This window comes from Equus przewalskii, chromosome 14 (genome assembly GCF_037783145.1).
Source record: "Equus przewalskii isolate Varuska chromosome 14, EquPr2, whole genome shotgun sequence".
Taxonomy (NCBI): Eukaryota; Metazoa; Chordata; class Mammalia; order Perissodactyla; family Equidae; genus Equus; species Equus przewalskii.
The window spans coordinates 88,769,920-88,786,065 of record NC_091844.1 but is presented as its reverse complement, the minus strand read 5'-3'; the positions used below and the strand labels follow the sequence as shown (position 1 = coordinate 88,786,065).

The 16,146-nt window shown below is 50.6% G+C and overlaps 1 long non-coding RNA gene across 1 annotated transcript; it reads right to left on the bottom strand.

Moving 5' to 3' along the window:
- Positions 1-1,969: 1,969 nt before the first annotated feature.
- Positions 1,970-15,716, bottom strand: LOC103553760 (uncharacterized). Its single transcript, XR_545542.2, has 4 exons — positions 15,101-15,716; positions 11,089-11,266; positions 9,828-9,911; positions 1,970-3,804 (listed from the first exon to the last, which is right to left on the bottom strand). It is a non-coding gene; the product is annotated as an uncharacterized lncRNA (long non-coding RNA).
- Between the last annotated feature and the right edge of the window lie 430 nt (positions 15,717-16,146).

The following is a 16,146-nucleotide window of genomic DNA, read 5'->3' as shown; positions in this document are numbered from 1 at the left end:
AAGAACGTGTCATCTCTTTCAGGTCCTCCCTGCCAAGGAGGGCTTAAGGAGACCCAAGGCTGCGCCAACGCCGTCCCAGAGGACAGGACCCCAGACAGGATGAAGTTGTGGACAGTGGAGGAGGGGATCCTGGCTGTCGCCACACGTGACCTAAACAGCACTTCAGGCCCCTCAGATGCCACTCGCCCTCTCTTTCAATCTTTGGGAGCAGGAATCAAAAATTGAGGCCCTAAACGTTCTTAATTAGTTTGTTTAATTATCACATAACACCACTTTTTCTAAGAATATTTTAGTTTTTATCATCTTTTATGCTGTTATTGCAATTAATTGTGTTGGAAAATGCTGAGCCCAGCTTCAAAGATAAGGTGCTAGTTTTTGAAGTACAATGTTGCTTGATAATGGGGTCTTCTTAGATTCCAGCCTCTGAAATTAAGTTGGAATGTTATATAATCTTATATATTTATATATACATGACAATATAGATCCATATTGTACAAGTAAATGAATAGATGTTGTATGTATGTATCATCTCACTCTAGTTGACATCTGGAAATAGCCATGATATTTATTTCCATATTTCTGTTCATTCAATTAGCCTCTAGGCACTACTTTTTATCACTTCTCTTTAACAAAAATCAGAAGATTGAGGGGCTGGCCTGGTGGCATAGTGGCTAAGTTCACACACTCCGCTTCGGTGGCCTGGGTTTTGCAGGTTCGGATCCCAGGCGTGGATCTACACATCGCTCTTCAGGCCACTCTGTGGCGGTGTCCCATATATAAAGTGGAGGAAGATTGGCACAGATGCTAGCTCAGGAACAATCTTCCTCAAACAAAAAGAGGAAAATTGGCAACAGATGTTAGCTCAGGGCCAATCTTCCTCAAAAAAAAACCCAAAAAAACAAATCAGAAGACTGAGATTTCACTGGAGTCTCCTCATCAGATCACTGGGCATCAGGGAGCGAAGTCAGGAACTACTCAACACAACAAACAAACCAGCAGAAGTGCAATGGATCTCCCACAGCGGACGCTCACTCCTCACCGTGTAACAGGACTTGGAGAGCCAAGAGGCCAGCAGGACACGGTCATTCGGGGGCTCAGGCTGAGCAGACTCCATCTCCAATAAGGGGCCCCCACGTTGCTTGAGACCTATCTCCACGTCAGCGGGAGGATGGGGGACATGCTTGGGGGACATGCATGGAGCTCTCCTTGGGCCAGGCCCAGCAGCGGCCCCTGCACCTGTGCTCACATCCAGGCACTGACATTAAGTCACAATGCCGCACCTCATTGCAAGAGAGGCTGGGGAGTCGTCCAGTTGTGCGTCCAAGACGAAGAAACACGACCTTTGACAAACAGCCAGAAATCTCTGCCAGCGTTGTTCAGCCAAATCGGGAGACAGAGTCTTCCCGTAATCTAATCACAGGTGGAAAAGAATATTTTCATGATGCAGAGAAGAGCTTAATGAATATTCCAACAGCCTTATGAGACAGGTAAATCAATATTAGTGTTTTGCCGGTGGTGAAGTGGAGACTGAGTAAACAAAGTTAGGGGCTCTACGACGCTTTGTGGTATCACTACGGAAAATGACGAGACGAAAGCTCCTGGATCGAATTCATCCACTTAATCATTCAAACCCAGACTAGCGACTTCTGCGTTCACCACTGTTCTACGTGGAGAGGATGGAGAGAACCAACCCTCCATCAGCTCTTCTCTTGGTGACCCACAGACCAACGGCAGGCCATGTTCATTGACGCCAGGACACACGGGCACCTTTATGGTAACTGCAAACCCAGAGGGAGCATATGAGTTGGTGAGTTTAAGAACAGAGAAGTGAGATGAGAGAGGAAGAGGAGCAAACCTGGGGTCGAAGAACTTGGGTTTGAGTCCTAGTTCAAATTCTGCATTTCTTCCATTATTCATTCACTCAACAGGCGTTTGTTGTCAACCACATCCCACAGGGCTTTCAAAAATAAAATCAAGACCCCTGTTTTATTGAGCTTATGTTCCAGTGGGAGATACTAACAAATAAAACAAATAAGGGAAAATGGCAGACTATTTTGCCTCATGCGAAGATAAACAGGGTACTGACATAGAGACCGACGCTGTGAGTACCCAGTTTCTCACGCCCAGCATCAATCCACCAGTCTCGTCATTTTCCCTTTGGAGACCCATCCCTCTTGCGTTCTTAGTCCCTGCGGATGAGGGGGCAGAGCTGCCCGCACTGAGCTCTGGGGGTGAGCAAATGACCTGTGCTGACCAGTCAGAGCTCAGCGTCATTTCATCCATGGAACTCAGTTCCAGGATAACCCAGGCTGCAGCCAGGTCAATGCAGTTCCTACCTGGGACCTTTCCTTAGGAGACCAGGAAAAGAGTCGCTGTTTATACCAGTAGCTAAAGAGGGGCAACGTAAACCTGAAGCTACTGACTGCCCTGGGTCCTGAGCACATGGAGAATGACCCCTGAAACAGGAGGAGATCAGGCCAGGGCCGAGGGACCAGCTGAGAGATGGAGAAGGGAGTGTCTGAAGAGTCCTTCTCTGACTCCCCCATTACAGGAGCAGTGAATTCCCATTTTCCTTAAGCCATTTCGGGCTGTGGTTTTGTAATTTGCAAGCAAGAAGCTTCTAATATCCCAGCCAGGGGGAGGGGGAGGGCAGACGGGAGACGACTGAGAGTGGTGTGGTCAGGGAAGGCCTCTGGGAGGGACATTTGCTCAAGGCAAACAGATAATTATACAGCCACGTGACAAGCTGGAAGAAGAAAATTCCAGGAAGGAGCAACAGAGGAAAAAGCCGGGAATTGGGAGAAAGCTTGGGGTATTTGGGACACAGAAAGGAGTCCCCAGCAGCTCAGCCCAGGAGCTGCGAGGAGAGTGGGGTGAGACAAGAGTCAAGCTGGGAAGAGCCAGAAGAAGCAGGCATCAGGGCTCAGGTTTCATCGTGGGCGCAATGGGGAGAGTCATGGAGAAGTTGAGGCAGAGAAGTAACACAATCTCACTTACGTTATTGAAGGATTGCTCCAATGAGCAGAAATGGAAAAGTTACTTCACAGACTAGACAGCCGTGGAGCGTGGGCGGATCCTAACTCGTTTTAGGTGGAGGCGGGAGAGCAGGAGACTCAGGAGGATGGAGCATCCTTAGGAGGTGGAGCCAATGGGACCTGCAGGTGGCCCCGGTGAGGGGGCGAGGGAAAGAGTGAAGCCTCTGGTTGGAGGACTCGGGTGGCTGGTGGTGCCTTTCCTGGGATGGGCTGGCGCTGGGGAGAAAGGGCTTGGGGATCTGAGCTGACCGTGCTGACGGGGATCCTGAGTCTCTGTCCACACTGCAGGGACCACACTACTCAGTCTACAAACTTGATAACTTAATCACTCTGAATCTTATTTCCCCAATAACAAAAATATAGGCCCCATTGTGAGAATATGGTTGAGGCAGCCAATATAAAAGTGACAGAAACAGCACCCGTGGGCAGCAGGTGCTCAGGAAGCACTAGACAGGTCTTGGGTTTAGACACATGCATGGCTCACAGAGCGTGGAGGCCCACACTTGGAGTGGAGTCGGGGGCAGCCCCCAGCAGAGCCCAGAGACATGGGACGAGGCAGGGGGAGTGGAAGCCACACTGGCCCTGGGATCACACGTCTCTGGGCACGCTGAGCAAAGGCAAGGGGGCCTGCCCAACTCCACTGCGTGAGGAGCTGAGCCACCTCCGGGGAGAGAGCTCGGGCTGGGAGAAGACGGAGTTCAAGTGGATGAGTTACATGACATTGCTGTTTATCTCCAGGAACAGAGTCTCACAGGCCAAAACACGAGTCCTAGGATGGGGAGAGAAAATAGAATTAAAAACAGAAAGCCAGCCCGCTCCATCTCTGTGAGATCGAGGAGAGGAATGCCCGCCTCCTGCAGTTTATCACCAAGCATCCTTGGTTCTCGCAGCCTAAGAGCTTGTGCACGCCAGGGGCACCAGCCAGCACAGCAGAGACGCCAGGACAAGCAGGCAGGTGCCTCGCAGAGACGTAGTGCCAGGCTAGTCCAGTGACATCCAGGTGGAGTGGCAGAGGTGGCCACAAAACGAGCCACCCCTTCAAGCCTAGTAGAGTTGGTGGAGGGGCACTTCCTGAAGGCAGGGGTGCCTGACGCAGTGGAGAGTGGAAGAAGGAAGCAGCTACCAGTGCAGGTCCCTAGGCCTGTTATTTCAGGTGAGACACCTCTGGGAACATCAAAGAAAATAAAATATTCTGGGGAAATTGTGCAGGGAGCAGAGTTCCTACATGGGTCAGTGGGCACTGGAACCTCGACACCATAACTGTGTCCACGATCAGGTTATATCCCCTTCGCTTCCCTCCAAGGAGGGGCTCACCCAGACCCAGCCCAGGACCAGCCTGTCCTTCTGCACGATCTTCTTCTTTACAGGTTGTTAGCCCTCAATTTGTGCTGACTTCCTTCCTGATGCTTTTGTCAGCTGCCATTGTTCTCATTCACGAATTTCACATCTAATTCCAAAAACAAAATAATAAACACGCCCCAACAGCTTTACAGAAGTATATAATTAACCACTTCTGCAAGTGTCTTCCCTTTATAGATTTCTTAAAAACTTTCAGGGAATTTTTTTAAGTTCCTTTTTAATAAAGAAGCTATTTTTAACCGAATGTAAATATCGGGCATTTTATGGGTTCGAATAGGGTATTTTTAAACAAGTCATAATGATTTACCCATAGAAAGGCCTCAGCTGAATGCTGCAACCAAGATAGAGCCAGACTGTGCTGATAGACACTCATTCCCCCAACCGGGGGCCACTCGCCCACCTCCATCATCACCACCCCAATCAGCCCTCCCAAAGTCACCAGCACTGAGTGGGTGGCCCGCCGTATCTGTCACCTCCAAGAACTCCCAGAGGAGCTGTGACTGAGGGAAGCTAAGCACCTTGATAAAGTTTTATTTTTATAAAAGCCATATTTGCTCATGGCAAAAATTTTAGAAAACAGAATAAAAAGCATGAAGAAGAAAACACAAATTACATATAACCCCCAAACCCCAAAATAACAGCAGGCCTTTCTGAGTCTGTTTCCCTAACTCAAAGGGGAGCGAAGGCGTCCTGATAAATCACAATGAACAGGGTCACGTTCGAGTGTGTAGCCCACGTCTTCTGGGCGTAGCGGTGCCCCTTTCTGAGAGCTGCTCTTCCTCGTCCAGAGAGACGAGTCTCAGAGACACTTCTGTGCCAATGACCCGTGGCCCCAGCCCTGCTGTTTGGACCAGGAAGGGCAAGTCTGGCCAAGTGGGGCCACTTCAGATTCTCTCTCTAGGTCCTTTTATGGGGCCTGGTGACTGCCGAGCCATGGGGCAGCCTTCTTCAGCCACACCTGCAGAACGTCGGAAGTGGCCAGTCCGCAGGGAGAGACAGACAGACAGACAGAAGGAAGCAGCAAGAGATGAGAGACGACGCGGCTGGGAGGTCATCTGTCCGGGCACCTTCCTGTTACTTTCCTGGGTCTGGTCCCACCTGCTGCTCCTGGACCCCATCTATACTTAATTCAGTTCAAGTCGGCTTTTCTTAAGACTCATTGAAACCAGGACAGGGTTAAATTATGTACCGGGTGCTGCAGCAAGGTAGTAATGACGGCTCCCCATCCCTGACCCTCCTCGTGCAGGCGCTCATCGAGCCTGGGCATGAAGAGCACAATAAATCCCTTCCACATGCTGTGGCATGTGGCTTCGTCATCTCCATCCCCGCAGATCAGGGATGTGAGTCCAGGATCACAAAGCCCAGGCCAGCGCAGGCAGCTGATCGGAGTCTGTCCTCAGAGCTGTACACTCACCTCCAACAGCAGCAACTCTGTCAACAGATGGAGGGACAGAAGTGTAGCTCTGTATTCTGGAATGTTCTCTTTCTTCTCCCTCTTATAGAGTTGAGATGGCCTACCGATGACTTGCCCAATTAGATGCTATTTTCAGTGAATTGTGACGGGTAAGCACTCTGAACCATGCACCATCCTAGACTCAGAAAATCAGAGATAAGATGATGCCATCCTGGCACCCAGGGAGCGGGGTCCAAGAGGATGCCTGCTGGTGAACACTGCAGTGGAAGGCTGGGGCGAGGCGGAAGCCCAGGGGACCCAGGGCTCCAATCGGGTGGCCTCCCCACAGGTGCAGGTGAGCCCTGGACACCTGCTGCCAGGAAGGCCCACCTGAGGGCGTCTGGGCAGCCCCTTCCTTCTTGGCCGTGCTGCTGCTCACCCACGTGCCGGGCAGGGAGACGGCCACCAGCCCTGAGGCCCCGACCGGCCCTGGGAGGGTAGGGGATCCCTCCAGGTCTGAAGATGGAGATCTCACTGCAGGCCCTTCATGTCCTGACCCCGCACCAAGCTGCGGGCCCCCCTTCCTCCATCAGCCTGCCCAGCGTCAAGCGGGGACCTTTCAAATTCCCCCAGTGACTCCCGGGGAAGCCCGAAGGGATGCTCACTCCAACAGGCTGTTTTCTTCCTGTCAATATTTTCAATAAACAGCCCTCATGCTCGAGTGCTCTTAGGAATATGATTAACATAATTTCCTTCACTTTCTCGAAATTTGATGTTTACAAGGCTATTTCGGCAAGAGTATAATGCAGGCTGACTGGGTCCCAATGTTGAAACGCTGCTGTTATGTACTTTTAATATTAATATTGCCACTGGAGGAGAGCATGGTGCTCTGCTGTACTCATTCTCAACCATTTCTTGGGGGCATTTAGATGAGAAATGCAGACATTTCCCAGAGGGAAAGGAGCACTGTGAACTCTGGGGCTGCCAGCTGAGCCAGTTCTCAACACAACTTGGTCCCGGTAAACTCTGTCTAGGGTTGGGGAGTGATATTTGTTCTTTAAATACCAGTTCCTTCACCTCCTCCAGGAAGCCTTCCTTGCCTTCCCTCTCCCCACCCTTTGTCAAGAGAGTTGAATCATCTCACTCTGAGCTACCATTATACCTTTTAAAATTATTTGACTTAAATACTATGCCAAAGTGAGTCTGTTTATATATCTGCTTCTCGTACTAAATGATAACATCCCTGAGGCCGGGAACGGCATCTTACTCATCTTTGCGACTCCCATGGCTAGCAGGGTTCCTGGTGGGCAGTCTCTGAGACTCCTCTACCATGTCCTGGCGTCACGTCCTGCGTGGTCCCCTGGCCCTGCCTGCGGGCGGGACCTATCGACTCTTTTATCATAACTACGACAGAGCAAAAAGTGGTTGGATGTCACTTCTGAGGTTAGGTCACAAAAGTTGATGATTTTGGTCACCAGCTCCCTGTGGCTATCAGAGCCCTGGCACCAGGGAACCATCTTGTGAGCAGCCATGGAGAGGCTCACACAGCATGGGAGCTCGGGCAGCCTCCGCCGGACAGGAGGCCTGCCCCTAGTCACGTGAGGGAGCCGGGACGAGGGTGGCCCCTCAGCCTTGCCTGGGACGACTGCAGCCTGCTGACACCCGACTGTGACCCACAGAGACCCCCCCAGAGAGGACCAGCTGAGTCGTGCCCGGCTTCCTGACCCACAGAAACTGGGAGACCCAGCAAGCTTTTTCTTTTAAGCCACTAAGTTTTGGACTAATTTATCACACAGCAATAGTGACTAAAACGTGCCCAACTGTTAATTTGGACTGAATTAGATTGAAAAGAGTCCACTCCCTATCTGAGGGTCTTGCAGTTGCTCGGCAGATAAAGAACGAGAGGGAATGTGTTCAAGCCAACTAAGTGACCAAGACTAATGAGACTCTGGAACACAGAGGCGTTCTTTGAAACCCAAATGGAGTTGTTTTAGGACAAATAAAATCAGGCTCTGATTACATACGGACAGAACTGAGTCCTGCCGAGTACGGACACCGAGCCTGAGGCTGTGAACTCCCGGACCTGGGCTCATGGAAAGAATCGCTCTGGTCAGGATTTAAGGAATTTTGACTAATAACCACCGACTACGGGCCCCTGTCAGGAGGTGGAGACATAAAGACAAACGCACACCTTCCTCTGTCCTCAAGAACCTCAAATGCTTGTGGCTACAAAGACTCCAAAAACGACCTATAAACCCGGTTCTCGCTGTGTTCCCTCTTTGGCACACAACACTCATAAGAGGTTATACAGGACAAAAAGAATTAATAAAATTAACTTGTTCGCAGAGTTTTTGACGAATTGGAGGGTGAGAGACCTGACCGTTATTTATTAACTGCCATGCCCGTTGAGGAGATGCTGATGAGGGGCCTTGTTCTCTGGTCATTGCCCAGGGACGAGAAGTGGGTGGCGATCCTACGCATCCGATTTGGAGCCGACTCCCAGAGGGGACCTGTTTTTATTAATTTCAGGGTTGGAAGGGGCGCTGGAAACGAGTTCATCAAACCTCCTTTCTGCAGCATCACCATCTGCTCCAGGACCCTTGGAAGAGCCTCACTCCACCCACAGCACCCCTGGAGAGCCCCCTCCTCGCAGCTCTGGCAGCTGAAACACCTTCACACAAATGACCTGCCTCCCAAGGTCTCCCAACCCAGCTCCCTTCTCTCCCGCCTCGTGTCCTCAGGCAGTCTCTGTGGAGGCAGTGTCCACCAGCTCCAAACACTTCCAATCTCCAGTAAAACACCTTGCTTTCAAATATCTGACTAATTTAAACATTGAAGTGGAGCTGTGCACTCTAATGAAGAACAACCAAAGTCTCTGTTTCAGTGGCTCTTCAGTTCAACCACTGTCCATCTTGGTCTGATGGAGACTGGGTGCTGCTGATGAAAAACTGAGTGCTGCTGATGGAGACTGGGTGCTGCTGGTGGAGACTGGGTGCTGCTGGTGGAGACTGGGTGCTGCTGGTGGAGACTGGGTGCTGCTGGTGGAGATTGGGTGCTACTGATGGAAGACAGAGTGCTGCTGGTGGAGACTGGGTGCTGCTGGTGGAGACTGGATGCTGCTGGTGGAGACTGGGTGCTGCTGGTGGAGATTGGGTGCTACTGATGGAAGACAGAGTGCTGCTGGTGGAGACTGGGTGCTGCTGGTGGAGATTGGGTGCTACTGATGGAGACTGGGTGCTGCTGATGGAAGAATGGGTGCTGCTGGTGGAGACTGGGTGCTGCTGACGGAAGACTGGGTGCTGCTGGTGGAGACTGGGTGCTGCTGGTGGAGACTGGGTGCTGCTGGTGGAGACTGGGTGCTGCTGATGGAAGAATGGGTGCTGCTGGTGGAGACTGGGTGCTGCTGATGGAAGAATGGGTGCTGCTGGTGGAGACTGGATGCTGCTGGTGGAGACTGGGTGCTGCTGGTGGAGACTGGGTGCTGCTGGTGGAGATTGAGTGCTACTGATGGAAGACAGAGTGCTGCTGGTGGAGACTGGGTGCTGCTGGTGGAGACTGGATGCTGCTGGTGGAGACTGGGTGCTGCTGGTGGAGATTGGGTGCTACTGATGGAAGACAGAGTGCTGCTGGTGGAGACTGGGTGCTGCTGGTGGAGATTGGGTGCTACTGATGGAAGACAGAGTGCTGCTGGTGGAGACTGGGTGCTGCTGGTGGAGATTGGGTGCTACTGATGGAAGACAGAGTGCTGCTGGTGGAGACTGGGTGCTGTTCCTTTCCCAGAAGAGTGGAATTTTCCTGCTCATGTCTTCCAATGTGTTTGTTACACTCAATTTCAATTGTGTGTAGAGTCGTATTCCTGAGAAGACTTTTTATTATTTCATCTGCAAGAGTCTGACTAGCCAAGAGAAAATGACCTCCTCTTCTACATCCAAGTAAGAATTGAGGGTCAACCTGTATTCAGACCTAAGCCAGGTGATTGGGGCCCAGGGGATTAAATGGATTGATAACCTTTTTCATAACGTAGGACAGTGATTACTCACCAAGCAGGACTCAGCATGATGCTGCCACAGTGGCTTCTCAATCCTCTTCATTAGCTGTCAGCAAAGCTCCACTGCTGTGGATTCCTAGTACAACACGACTTGGTCAAGGCAGGAGAGGTGTGCACAGGACCCTGGCTGTCCGTGGCTTCCTGCAGCGCCTGTGGCCACCCCGTGACCTCGGGAAACAAATACTTAGGCTGCCCTGCTCCTCCCCATGGCTGCAGCCCAGCTGGAAAGAGGGTTGAGAACAGAGCCTTAGGCTTCCTCTAAGAGCTGAGGACCAGCTGCATCAGGAAACAGGGAAGTGGGGAGAGAGGGCTCCTCCCAGAAGGTGCTGGTCAATGCCCCACACCACAGATTCCAAACTAAGGTGACTGAAAATCATTGGGACAGCAGTCCAGCCACCAGTGAGCATGACCTGGGGCCTCAGGGTGGGGAGCGTCCCTTGTCACTGCTGGAGAATCAGGAAGAGGCGCAGGCTGATGTTAGATTTCCAAGACAGATTCTTTGGGAGTGAAATTCACCCTTTCCGTACTTCCTTTCTTCCCAACATGTGGAATTTATAATTGAATAGTAACAACGACACATGGATATCCTCAAAGTACCTCTGACCTCAGTTCTCGTTTCTGAGTAGCTAGTGGGTGGGAGAGCCCAGACCTGAAAGCACATGAGAAGGGGCTGCTCCTGCGTGCTCCGTGGCCACCCTCTCACCCTGCCCAGGAGCCTCGAGGTCCACGGAGCCTCTGAGCGTGACAGCTTTACTTGGAGGACGAAATTACTGACTGCACTGGGATGAGTCCTGTGGCCTCCTGGCCACACACTGTGTACATGGAGCAGGAGACTCTAGAGCATTACCCAGAACATAAACTAAGTTGGGAGCATGGGGGTGGTGACAGTGACAAGGACTGTAGAGACCTGAGACCCAGTTCTGCTCTGGCCGTATGACCAGGGCCTTCACTTTCTGCCTTTGAACTGCTACCTCCCACGAGCAAAGGCATTAGGACTCCAGTTTGACAAGGAAGAGGCATTGATCTCTCTTCCTCAAAACTTCACTGAAATCATAAAGGAGTCTTTGAAAACGTGTAAAGCAATAACACAAAGGGAAGGGAGGGAGAGAGAGACATCAGTGGACAAGAGATCTCAAGGAATTTCTGGAAGATGCAGACTAGTGGAGGAAGTTTGCATGACTGGCAGAAGAGACAAGAGGGAAAGTTAAGCACCACAGACAAGGTCGAGCTGCCAAGTGAGCCCAGCCATCTACCTTGGAGGCCACGGAGGCTCGGCCCTGGAGCCAGCAGCTGGGAGCCGCCGGACGAGGCACGGGAGCAACGCTGAGGGGTTCTCACAGAAGCCAGCCCTGCGGTCTTCCAGGCACCACTCTCTGGGCTGATCGTGTCGTGGTGAGCAGAGACAGGCCCTGCTGTCCCCGAGCTTAGATCCTAGTTGGGAAAATTAGATAATAAACAAGCAAATAAATGCTTGCATAAACCATGATGGGAAAAGCATAGATGGTGCGAATGCTGAGTAGAGAATTCAAAGAGAGGGATGTGTGGGAAACAGATTCAGGGCAGAAAGCAGATACGCCACGGTCAGCCAGGCACGGTCAGAGCAGGGCCGGGCCCCAGGCCCCAAGGGGCGTCTTGGTTTTTTTCTTAGATGGGTGGTCACGAAAGTCCTCTCCAGGAAGGGGACGTTTGGGTCAAGATCAGATGGACAGAGGAAGCCAGCTGCGTGGGAATCTGGGAGGAGACTCATCCAGGAAGCAGGAGGACGAAGTGAAGATCCGAGAAGGCGAAGGGAGAGCATGCCCCGTGGGCTCGGGGGCCTCATCCAGGCCCAGCAGCCAGGAGGGTCTCAACACATTTTCGCTAAATGCGTAAGTAACTTTCAAGAAGATGACTATGGCACAGAGCCATGGGTGAGACCAGGCCACGCGGGCTTTGTAAACCGGGGTGAGCAGGCCAAATTTTATACTAGGTGGGACAGGAGAAGAGTGATAATGTGGCCTCGCTGTGTTCTAAAGGATTGTTGTCTAAGAATGGAGTGTAGGGGTGACCGGGCTGTGGGAACGCCAGGATGGCCCGGGGCTCCAATGGTGAGCGGCCCGGGGCTCCAATGGTGAGCAGCCCGGAACAACTCCAGCTGCTGCCACCTGGAAAAGCACTTGCTGAAAGGATCAGGGTGACTGACTGTTAACCAGGAGCCTCAAAGCCAAGCTTAGAAGCAGCAACTCCAGGAACGGTATCGCCAACTGTGCCCGTTCCATGTTTGCTCCCACCCTCCTCCACCCCCAAGGTGCAGCCTGACACCTGTGGCCCAGGGGACCGTGCTGTGCCTTTGGGGCTGGCTCACTAGCTGCACTCTCAGCTTCTGGACAGGGAGGCAGACGTTCGGGACAGCCAGGAGGAATGTCAAGAACGAGCAATTTGGAGGCATTTATAATAGTCCAGCAGTCACATGACAGTGGCTTAGCCTCCTGTGGTGGTGGTGGTGGCAGCCTTTGAGAGAGGAAATGGGTTTTTGGGGCATTTTGGAAGGAAGTCAGAAGCTGTCTCTGTGAAATGGTGTGTGGGGTGAAGAGAGGCAGCTTGGAAAACACAATATTTTGGCTTCAGAAACTGGATGCATGAGGGTGCCATTTGCTAAGATGGAGAAGACTCGGGAACACACTGGGTAGAGGAGGAAAAAGAATTCTGTCCTGGCCAAGTGGGACTGAAATGCCTGTCAGAGCCCATGTGGAGGTGCCCAGTAGCCGACTGTGCATTGAGGAGGGAGTTTGGACCAGGGGTCACAGAGGACACGAAGCCATTGACAGGACCAGCCACCGAGGAGAGTTTACAAAAAGAAATTAGAGGGTGCTGGGAAGAGGTGCAGGGATGTCCAGTGTCCGAGGTCAAGCAGAGGAGAAAACAGCAGAGAGGGTCAAGGATCCCAGCAGGGACACTGAAAAGGACTGGCCAGTGAGGAAGCCAGGCAAAGGGATGCCTCAGGGAGAGAAAGACTCCAAGACCACCAGTACCTCAGAAAATGGGCAATGGTGGCAACAAGAAGACACCACCTCACTCTCATCACAAACCAAATTGGGAGGAGCATAGTCCTCACTGTGACAGACACACAACATCGCTGGTAGAGACGATGTGGATTGGCACATAAATACTTACTCCCTGTCCTACAATTCCTTGTCAGGATTCTCTCCCAAGAACAATGCAAAGGGACACGGTGTTTCCTAGTCCTGCTGTCCATGTGGAGAGGGTGCCCTGAGCACGCACTGCGACCTCACAACTCTGGTTCTCTCTACCCTTGCAGCCTGGGGAGACGGCTCCAGGATATGAGGATGGACAACCAGGCACTGGGCTCAGCTCCACCCACTCTTCATAGGAGTGAGGCTGCTTTGGGGCTCCCCTCGCCTGAGCAAGGCCCCTGTCACCATGATGGGACCTGAAGGCAGCCTGATCGCTGGCCTCCAGGGGAAGCCCACCTTGGCAGAGATCTAATGTCACACCCTCCAATTTAGCTGCTACAAGTAATAAAGGTGATTTTTACCTCCGTAACTATTTTCTTATGTTTTAAATGTGTTTAGAATCTAGATGAGGAAGAAAGCTACTATTTATTGGGGACCCTCTCAAAAGCACCAATAGAAATAAAAGGACCACCATATAAGGACATATCCAGCCACAAATGTTTTTCAGATGATTTAATAATGTGCACACGTTCTCATTATAGTTGTTTTGACCAAGAACTAGCAGTAAAGTGAATGTTCATCAATTAGAGCAAAGCGGGAAACTACGTGGTGGGCCTGCACCATCACCACGATAAGGCCATTAAAAATAATTAGCTGTTCTCGAAAATGTAAAAGGATTTCCACAAATTATTTTGAGTGAGAAAACAAGAGATTGAAACTATGTATTAATACTATTTTCATAAATAAATCATGAAAATATGTTGTGTGTTATGTGCAGTATATGGGAGAAAAATATGAAAAGATAAATCAAGTTATCTAATATGCTTTGGCTGGAGGAGTAGGTACACTGATTTTCTCTTTTGCTTTATTTTGTGATAGATGGAGAGTCAGAAGTTACCATTTAGAGTAGATAAATCCAGTAACAGAGACAAAAGTATATTAAAGATATAATGGTAAATACCAAGAAAAACAAGCAAATAAGAATGTGACAATGATAAGAAGTAGAAGAGAGGAAAAATATTTTGAAAATATACTGTAGTCATTTCATTGTTTATAGTAGGAAACAATTGATTTGATCAAAGAAATAGAAGATAAGTATTTTCTATTAAGGTACATTAAAGAGTAGCTGCTAGAAGAGAAATACACACCTTATAAAAATCAGAAAGCAATTCAACAATAAAACAGTGGATAGCCCAATTGAAAACTGGCAAAGGATTTGAACAGACATTTTTCCAAACAAGATATACACATGTCAAGTAAGCGGAAGAAAAGATGCTCAAAATCCTCAGTGATCATGGAAGTGAAAATCAAACCCCAAGGAGGTAACACTTCACTCCACGAGGACGGCTCTAATAAAAAGGCAGAAAATGACAAGTGTTAGTGAGGATGCGGAGAAATCAGAGCCCTCACACACTGCTGTGGAGGCAGCAAAATTGTGCAGCTGCTTTGGAAAAAACTGTCTGGTGGTTCTTCAAATGATTCAACATTGTTGCCATACGGCCCGGCAATTCCACACCTAGGTGTACACCCGAGAGAATGAAAACGTTTGTCCACGCAAAAGCTTATACATGAATATTCACAGCAGCAGCATTCATGATAGGCAAAATGTGGAAACCACCAAATGAATGGAGAAACGGAATGGGGACTATCCACACAACGGAATACGATGCAGCCATAAAAAGGAACGAAGCGCCCATCCACGCTGCAACACGGACGACCTTGAAAATATTATGCTGAGTGAGAGAAGCCACTCACAAAAGACCACATGTTATATGATTCCATTTATATGAAAAGTCCAGAACAGGCAAATCCACAGAGACAGAAAGCAGATCAGTGCTTGCCAGGAGCTGCGGGGGGCGGGGGTAGGGAAGATGAGGAATTGCTGTCATGGGTACGGGGTTTCTTTTCAGGGTGATAAAAAGATTCTAAAATTAGATGCTGGTGGGAGTTCACCACCCTGTGTATATGCTAAAATCCACTGAATTGTACAAAGGTGAACATTATGTGAATAATACCTTGATAAAGCTGTTATAAAAAATCAGAATGCACATTACACACACACACGCACAAGTGGTGAACATGTGATACTAACCGGGGTTTAGCTGCAGGAAACACTCACATCAGCAATTTAAGAAGGAGGAGGAGGAGCTCACGACATGCTGGACCCTGGAGAAGAGGGCTCCAGGCTGGGCCTCTAGGAACGTCCACCAGAGCACGGCCTAGAAACTGGCCCCCAGGTGCCGGGCTCACCCAGGAGGCTGCTGCTGCCATCACCACAAAAGGACCAGCGACTGGAGCAGAGTGGGACTGCGCGAACCCGCACGCCTGCTGCCGTGCGCCCTGCGGGAAGTGGCCGAGCCGCAAGGAGGGGCCTCACCCTTCTCGCTCCGACTCTGATGAGAGGCAAACTGTCAGACCCACCCGGCATCCGGAAACCAGCGGCGAGGGACGTGAGCAATGCAGTTCCTGTTCCAGCCTCTGCGGAAGGAAGGCCTGCTCGAGGGGGAGACATGGATGAGACTGAAACAATCTATCACACCCATCACAGATCAAAAAGTGAGAAAAAAAAAAGTGAGAAAAAATAGGACCCGTCCACTTTCCCGGTCAGAGCGCAGACCCACGCAGCAGTTTGGCGACGCTTGCAAACATTTAGAGGGCACCTCTCTCCTGCTTCAACAAGGACATGGCTGAGAAGCCGAGCAGCAGGCACGCTCCCGTGGGCGAGAGATGACTTGGCCAAGCGCACGCACCACAGCGCTGTGTCGTCACAGAGTCGGACCCGCTGCCCGCCCGTCCACAGGGGCGGTCGAGGCTGCGGTGGGACAGTCCCACAGTGGGAGTGTACACAACCGTCAACATATGAGGCGGCTTTATCTACACTTACATGCATCGATGGCTAAGACATATTTTTGAATTTTAAAAATTTCAGGATAAGTTCATTTCTCTAGTATGCAACAGTTTGTGGGAAATAAAAAACGATTATACAAACACACGTGCTTACATGAAGATGACCTGTGTCTGGATGCACAAAGAATTCGGCAGGAACGGTGGCCCAGAGCCGGGGTGGGAGGCAGGCCGATGAAAGGGAGAGGAAAACGGTTCAATTGCACAACTTTTGAAAGCTCAAGCACTTGTGTG